This window comes from Python bivittatus, unplaced genomic scaffold, assembly GCF_059951505.1.
Source record: "Python bivittatus isolate LINGU-HERP-01145 unplaced genomic scaffold, Pbiv_v1 ctg000080_np1212, whole genome shotgun sequence".
NCBI lineage: Eukaryota > Metazoa > Chordata > Lepidosauria > Squamata > Pythonidae > Python > Python bivittatus.
In genome coordinates this window covers 37,349,337-37,358,191 of record NW_028277035.1, presented here as the reverse complement: position 1 = coordinate 37,358,191, position 8,855 = coordinate 37,349,337, and the positions used below count along the sequence as shown (strand labels likewise).

Here is an 8,855-nt window from a genome sequence, read left to right as displayed (position 1 = left end):
TTCAACGTATTCTTCTGTTTAATGAAGAACCATTGATGTGCACTCTTTAAGTACAATTTTCAGGCCTGTTCTGTATTCCTTTAATTGTCATGCCACACAGCCCACATTCAACAAGTTTGCTAATCAGAATGTCAAATACTTTGATGAAAACAAGATATATTATACAAAGTCCCACAATCTACTAAGGAAATTATCTAATCAAAAAATGAATTAAAGTTAGTCCAGCAAAAAATGTTCTTTTTTTAAATAATAATTTTATTAAAAGTTTTAATTACAACAGTGAAAGATAATACAAACTAAAGAAGAAAAAAGAGGGGGGGGGGAAAGAAGGTGCAAAGAAGAAGAAAAAAAACCCTGAGAAAGCAACTTCCCACCTTCATCACAAATATAAACAATTTCATAATCTCTTCACCTCCTCTCAATTAATAGATATAAAACTCTTCATCCCATAACTCATCTCTTAACTATAGGCAAATCCAATAAGTAACATCTTCTCCAATCCAGGTATCAGCAAAAAGTCTAAAGAGAGCCCTAAAATAATAATGTTAATTAACATATATAAAACTTCCATTCCAAATGCTAACAGTTCCAAAGAAAACCACCCGAAATAGCAAAATATCCCATTCAAATAAACATCCCATATCTCAGTTCTCAACTATAAACAAATCCACATTTAACAAATATAAAATAATCCTAGTATCCTAATATAAACAAAAGACTAAAATTTAACATAAGAAAGAAGGACATAAAAAGACAGTTAAATACCAAGCCAGTTTAAATGCTGTCAGATTAGAATATATAAAGTGACTGTAGAGGAAAAAGCTTAAACACCATGTTAAATATAAGCAAATGCAATATACATAGTTTTCCAGTCCAGATATCAGCCAATACAAATACAGCCACCCAGAATAGCAACATGTTCCATTTTAGCCCTGGTCAAATAAACCGACTTTGTGTCCCTTCTTCCATTCAGATGATTGTTGATCCTTATTTCAAATTTCTTCAATATTTTGTACAGCCTCTTTTGTAAGCCCAGCAAAAAGAAATTGTTCCAATTACTCTCTGGGATTGTCATTTTTATTTCCTTCTTAATTTTTAAAGCCTCATCCAATTTTTGCTTTATATCTGAGAGCCAGTTTGGTCCAGTGGTTAAGGCAGCAGGCTAGAAAGCAGGAGACTCAGAGTTCTAGACCCACCTTAGGCATGAAAGCCGGCTGGGTGACTTTGGGCCAGTCACTCTCTCTTAGCCAATGACGTCAGGCTCGGGCAACAAGCCAGTCAGTTGATTCCTGTTGCAATCAACAGATCAACATTCAGTTGATCCAAAAAAGTGTACCCTGCACCTGGAGGAAAAATATTAGGAAGAAAAAAAAATCTGATGACAAATTCTTATTCAAATTCTTGTTCATGTTGTTCTCAGGTACATTTTGTTGCATTTCTTTTTCTGTAACATCTTCTGGGAGCAGACTGTTCCCAAGAAAACACAACATAGCTGACATAATTGATTCAAAGTCCCTGTGCAGTTCCCGGCACAGTTCCTCAAAGATATCTCTGAATGCCATTACAATTACTTATCTTGTTATATCTCCAATATCAAAAACAGTTTTTCTTGCCCACAAAAGTGTATTTATCCTTTATGATTAATTTCAAAGTCTTAATACTCAAAATCCAATATTCCAACATTTTCTGAGCCCTTAATCTGCTTAAAACTTTCTATAGCCAAAACCTTGTCTTGCTTTTTGCTGTTTATTTTAAATTCTTAAAGATTATAAAGATACATCTTCATTTTCTTGTATTAAGGATTGAAGGCACTCATCCAGTGTTTGCAGCCTTGTCACTTTGAAAGTGTCTAATTTCTTTGAAGCAGTTAAGAAGCAATTTCCAAAAGTGGTTAGCAAGGGAAGCGCAAACTTAGTGTCCTTTAAAAAGGCTCCGTTTGTGGCTGCAGCAATTATGGTGAATTCTCTCATCTCCCAATTCTCCCACCCTCTGGAGACCGTTGTCTTGCAGTCTCCTTGCTCAGAGTAATCATAAGGAGAACAGCTTGGCCAATCTTGCATCCTCTCTTTGTCCAGAGAGGGTCGAAGGAACCAATCTATTTGTCAGTTCCCTGTTTGCGGCCACAAACTTCGGCTCTGCTTTTTGTGGAGCTGTCTTCAGTCCGCCATCTTCCCTGGAAGTAGCCCAGCAAGAAATGTACCTGATTAATTAATATTAATTATTGATAATTACCACCTTGTTTTCAAAGTGCTTACAGATCACTTTCCTTTAAATCTACTTTAGATTCTCCCCAGGTATTCATGTCAGACAGACTGGTTCACTGGCTTATTATTATTATTATTATTATTATTATTATTATTATTATTATTATTTTTAAATGCAGACTTCTCCAGGATCTCAAAGAGGTTCAGCTGGGCTATAAGCAAATTCCCTTGGAATCCATTCTTCTGGTTCTGGAGATATAAACCTATTAAAAATAAATATGAATTCCCCTTTGTAGGTTTCTGTCACGCTGAAGCTTTAATTCTGCTTTTCACAAATATATAGTAAAACAGGTATTCTTCTCAGAGAAGACTGAGCCAAAATAAAAGTAGTCCCACTTTGTTTTGTTTTGTTTTTTTTTGGTACTTGTCAGCATTTTGCCATCTTTGTATACTGATTCTTTTCACTTCCTTTTATTTTAAATATCTGAAACCCCTCATCTTCTTGTTTTTAGTGTCGTTTCTCAACCTAAAAGTTTTCTGAGCTTTAGCCTTTATGAGACTTTATCAACTTTTCTGGAGTCCTCTTCCTTAGTAATCCTAATTTTCTTTCCTCCTTCTTTTGGGACCTTTGTAGTTTTCAGATATTCACTAAGCTTTTTGTGCAGCCAAATTATTGTCTCCTGTCTTCTCCTCCTTCTCCTCCTCCTTCTTTTCCCCCCCTCATTGAATAAACACTGTGTTTGAGAATCTCCATTAATAAGAATGGTAAATTTGAACTCAGTGAAGAAAGGCTTGGGTAACCATGACCCTTTGCCTTTTCATCAGTGCAGAAACAAGTCACCTTCTCATTTGAGCACAGGAAAAAAAATGTCCTGTCTCTCCCAGCAACAATGCATTCTAGAAAAAATGGCAGGCTGATGTAAGCTTGCTTCAGGCATTCTGAAAAACAGCAAGATTCTTCTTGAGTCCAGTGCAAATGAGTAGGAAGTAATTAACCCTGTCCCTATATATTGCCTTTGATATGTAGAGACAACTATTTGTAGTGGAGAGCTTCCATTAGCCTTGTCAACTTTACCATAATTAAATAGTATAGAAGAATAGGCCTTAATATTATAGGAATCTACTGTAATGTCAGTATATTCACTTTGTGTTTGCATGTGGGTGTGCTTGCATGAGACACTAAGCCACAGACTAGCCACCATATTTTGGCCTAGCATGTTCTGCAAACCCAGCCAATATGCTTAGGTGCGGGTTCAGTACATTGTGAGAATTCAGTTAACTCTGGGCAAACATGTCATTCCAACACTGTCTCTTTATTTTTATACTACTGGTTCACCATCTCCACATAACTGCAAATACATTTGAGATCAGGAAGAAAGAAAGGTGGCAGTCGTGTCTTATGTGTGCACTGGGACTGATTACCAAAGGTTCAGGAGTTACAGAAGATTAAAATAGCAGCAAAACCCAAAGCAATGGGCCAACTCAAGTTCCAAAAGCCCCACAATGATACAGACTTGTTAAGAAAGATGGAGACTTAAGACAACATATTAATCTTGTTCTGATTATATTCTAAGCCATATTCTTTTTGGGCTTAGCATGTTGTTGTGATTGTGGTTTGTAACCCATAGTTTATAATTTATGATACAAACCCAACCATTTTTTAAATTGTTCATGGCCTAGTGCAATGGACAAATCGGGTCATCAGATTTAATGTAAGCTTTATAAGAAGTTTAAAACCTTTTGTGAAGGGTATGGAAGGTATATAGACCCTTCTCAGTAGTGATGTGTCAGGAGAGATAGAGATAGGTTTTGATTACCAGATTGCTATATAAGATGTATGTTAATAAACAGTTTGGACAAGGTTACACAGTGAATTAAGACTATCAGAATACCCTTTCTATGAATTAATTGTCCTCTGGCTGGATAGTGAGAAAGCTTAAATTGGTACCCCAGATAATGTACTACTGATAAGTTGTTCTAAGTGTTTTGCAACCTGTTTTTTGAGATATTCATACTGAAAACAATGGACAAATTGTCACTAGTTATATCACTTGTTATCAGGGAGAAAATTCCATCCTTTGTCTGTTTTCAGTGCAGATATAAACATACTTACTCAGAAATTTTATCTTAATCATCCAGTGTACTTGGCTAAATTCCACTAATGCCCTGAACTGTTTTGTTTTTTTTTTGGGGGGGGGATCTGTAATCAACTGCCAGGAATAAATCTTTTAGTTATATAAAAATATTGATTTCTCTAATCCAGAGGCTTAGTAAGTAACAATGAACTAATTTAAACTGTTAAGTTAAGGGTTTAGCCCCATTTACCACCAATATACTGTAGTTCCCCAACACCAATTAATGGACCACCACAGAGTAGTAGTAAAGAGTCTTCTCTGCACCAAAAAGGCTTTAATTATCTCTAAATAGGAATGACTAAAATTCCTTGTGAAGTTGAAGTCAATTGGAAGACTGTGATGGATCAGCAAAAGGCCTTTGATGAACTCCTGTAATGGCTGACAACTCCTGGAAAGCAGTATCAATATGCATATTGTTGTGGAGCATTTTTTTTTAATGCTGTCAGTGTGCCAAGTACATAGGAAATAGAAGTTCTATTTTGCAGTAGTTCATATAACTTAAGAAGAGTGACCCCATTGGGGATGTCAGGCATCCATGCAAACTGCTTTGTTGTAGTAGGAAGCGACATGTCCAAATTCAAACCCAACTATTATTTCTGAACACATTATTAAGACTGCTGACAACAGCTACAACTGTTTCAAAACTATATGAGATCCAGTGAGGCAAAAGGTATAATTAATGCACAGAGCATATCTAACACACATGCTGGTGTCTGTTCCATTTCCTTTCTCCATCACACACAAGTATGTTTTTCCTCCCCTTCTGACCCTCAAAACTCCATAGACAAGGAACATGCTAAGTTTCCATTGGAATCTACTATTTATGGAATGCACATTGCCCTTTATGTGATGCTTTTTGAAATACACATTATAATTCTATGGATAGTGAGACTTTCCCATTGTTCTTCTTGTTTCCTCTTGTTTCTCGATAGTAGCCACCACTGTTCTAGAAGGACAAGGATGAAGTGACATAATACAGATTAGTAAATGTTGATCATGGGGGAAGAGGAAAAGGTAGCCTAGGATTCAGCTACAGTTGATGATGAGATTTGTTAAAGGCTTCATGAAATTGTGGGTGTGCACTGCAAATTTATTTAATTCCAAATAATTACGGGATAGCAGAGACCAAAGAAAATACCCAATAGCTCTCTCGCTAAATGCCTTTGAGGCACAATGACTGTTCATCCTGCCAAGGATCAAAGGTTCTTCTCCCTGGTTTCCAAATTTTGGTTGCTCAAAAACCATTTACTTTTTAACCTTAGAGCCAAATTATATATTTTTAGAAATAAACCAGATTGTGTAAAGAGGTCATCTGACTGAAGGAATGAAGGAGAAGAACAGCATGAAACTGCTTGTCTGAGTCCAGTAGAACCAGCCATCGACACATAATAAACTTTTGGTGGCTGGAAGAAAGAGATGGAATGGTAAATGCTTTGCACAACATAAAATTAACAGTCTGCATATATTTCCTTCCACTCACAGCAACTAGAAACCGCAGGCACTGGATCATGTTATCAAAAGGAACAGAAGAATTTCCAAAGGGCTGATAAGGGGCCGCCATAAAGACAGAATGAGATAGCAAAATGGTCAGATGACTTACTGTTCTAATGTTGACTGTCCCAACAGCCAGTGAACTGTTAGCACAACCGTTCCAGCTTTTCATCTGGGCTTGGACCTTTAAACAGATGGAGAGCTAAACTAAATTGAAATAAACCAAAATCTCTTTCATTTCAACAATCAACCGCTACTTGTGCCACACAAACCAACAGTACCTTGCAGTCCTATCCAGGTGGATGCTGTTATACAGCTGAGGTGTGCAGCCTCATGGCCAAGGATGACACGACCTTCACCTTGATTTATAATATTCTGTGGAAATCAGGCCTCTAATTTCCCCAAAGTTTGCTGCAAAAAAGGTTCCTGGTTTTTCTGCCTTGTTCTTAGGGTGCTTGAGAGTTTCAAATTTCTTTCAGCGGCGTTTTCAAACTCGCTTTATTGCTGCACAATAGAGAAGTTTTGTTTTTTCAGCTGAACACATCTCCAAATGCCTGCACTTCATGCTGTCAAAATTCCTGTGTGAGGAATCCCATCATGATGATTTTCTCTGGCACTTAACTGAAGTGAGGAAAGTCAGGGAGGTTGCTGATCACTGAAAAGAGGACTGGATAAAGACAATTCACAGATTCCCTTAGCTACCTCCTAATAAGGTTTATGTCAAAATCTGCACCCTGCTCATGAATGTTACACCTAAATTTTATTCATTTTTATGTCAGAAATCATCTGCATTTTAATATTGCTACTTATATGCAAGCTTTTCTTTTCTCTTGTTAATTAGTGTAGTACAATAAAATTATACCAAAAAATAACATTTATTAACTTTTGAAAGCAACCAAGACCTTTCTAGCCTTTTCTTTCTTTTGGACCTATTCATTCTTTCCTCATATATTTGCTTTGCAATTAGATCCTAATTCATTCTCTCTGTACGACCAAACAACTCAACAAGCTTTTTTCATATAGGTCACTCATTTTGGTATTCAATCCACATTTGCTCAGTACCCAATATTTGTTCTTGTTTTACCACACATGCTTCTGAAGTATGCTATTCCTAGTACATTCAACCCACTTTTATGTTTCTTCTGATAGACAGAACTATTGACCTCTGTTGCCCATCATGGCTTTGATCAATCAAGGCTTTCAACAACTTTTCTTTGTTAAAGGCAAGGACAGGACCAGGTAGTTTGCCAGATTCTGGCCAGTATGCCTGACATACAGCCAAAGTCCTATTGTATTTCAAGCATGGTTATGTTATTCTATGCAAGCTAGGATCTTTGCTCCAGAAACTTCCTTGCAAACCAACAAACTGTTGCCCACATCTGACCCCCCACTCAGGTTGCCTCTGGCAGACCAACAGAAAGGAGAAATGAAACTCTAAGCTGTAGAAGAGTAAAAGCCCAGCAATGGGAAGAAGAGGATGGGACAAAAGAAGGGGGCGAAAAACAGTAATTAAAGGTTGTAAGAGAGAATGGAGTCCCCACTCCTACTCCATGCAGAGCATTTCAAGGGCGTTTACCTAATTAATATAATGGATGGGTGGAAATCAGAACTTGCTAATGACATACCCAAACTGAAATGCTGACAGAGAATATTATATTTCATGCTTTAAGAAATGAAACTGACAGTGCATTTCAGCAAAACTACTGTTTAGCATTTATTTTTATGAGGAAGATTCCAAGTATGCAATTAAATAATTGCAGACAAATAAGGAAGAACACGTGTGGATATAGCAATGATTCCCTCACCTCTGAAAAGCTAGTAACTTGATACACATACCTGTCCATTGCACTGGATCTTGTAATTAAGTTTAGAGGCATCACACATTGATTCTAAAGCTATGGGCAAATTCTGTGCAAAATGAAATGGAATGAAGTTATAGACTTCACATAAAAAAACACACAGACTAATGCAATACTGCCCCACCCCCACCCTTGGATTACAGAAATCTGTAAAACAAGTTCATTTAGGATGAAGCAGAAAGCTCCCTTTGCATGAATGTCAACAAGTTTTAACTGGTTCAGAAATACATGAATAGAAAGTGATGTTCTGTTCTGAGATATGCTAATTCAGCTTCTTAAATGTTTTTTGATATGATGTCACAATATGAAAACAGCTGGATTCTTAATGGGTATTATTTGCATTGGCCCGTTAAAAGCAGCTCTGTAAATGTACTTCCTCATATACAGGTAGTCCTGGGGTTACGATGGCAGTTGGGACTGGGATTGCCACCACTAAGCGATGCGGTCGTAAAGTGCGACGTTACGTGACCACATTACTTAGTGATGGCAATCCTGGCAGTCCCAGTTGCTGTCGTAACCCCAGGACTACATGGGTTGTTAAGCAGGAAGAAGTGGGAGTCCCAGGCAAGGAGCGCGGTTGGAGGGGGGCACAGGTGCTGTGGGCAGGCAGGGGATGCTATGGAGTACGAGATCCCTGGGATCTCATATTCCATAGCAGGGCTCCTCAGGAGAAAAAGCAGCAGGAGCAGTTATAGGAGCGACTTGTGGCCTTCCCTGCCAGCTTAAAACTATAAGGAAGAAGCTTCAGGCAAGACATTTGGGGGAATTTCCTGACTCTGTGAGCTGTCAGCCAGCGGAACAGGCTGCCACATGAAGAGCTTTCCTTCGCTGGAGGTGTTCAAACAGAATAGGACAGTCATCTGTTAATGATGCTGTAGTGGATCCCACACTGAGCAGGAATTTGGACCAGATGGTCTCTAAGACCTTCCCACTCTATCATTCTATGAGTATTGAATCTGGTACGCTGGCAGGTATATTTAAAGGAGGAACGATCCATAGGGCAAGAGAAGCATAAGATAATATATTTGTTTGCTTGTGTATTCATTTATTTTATTTATATCCCACCTTTCTAATCAAACAAGAATTAGACTTTATCACTGACTCTACTTCAAAGCCCAGCCAGAATCCATCTAATAGACATAAGAATGACCTTGGACAGAATGCAA

The 8,855-nt window shown here is 37.7% G+C and overlaps 1 long non-coding RNA gene across 4 annotated transcripts; it reads right to left on the bottom strand.

The window, feature by feature from the left end:
- Positions 1-227: 227 nt before the first annotated feature.
- LOC148216668 (uncharacterized) lies at positions 228-6,741 on the bottom strand. Of its 4 annotated transcripts, none has more exons than XR_015794789.1 (3): positions 6,112-6,741; positions 5,940-6,032; positions 228-2,200 (listed from the first exon to the last, which is right to left on the bottom strand). It is a non-coding gene; the product is annotated as an uncharacterized LOC148216668 (long non-coding RNA). The 4 variants fall into 4 exon arrangements; XR_015794790.1 differs by having other exon boundaries at positions 228-2,173; XR_015794791.1 differs by having other exon boundaries at positions 5,940-6,014.
- Positions 6,742-8,855: the final 2,114 nt, after the last annotated feature.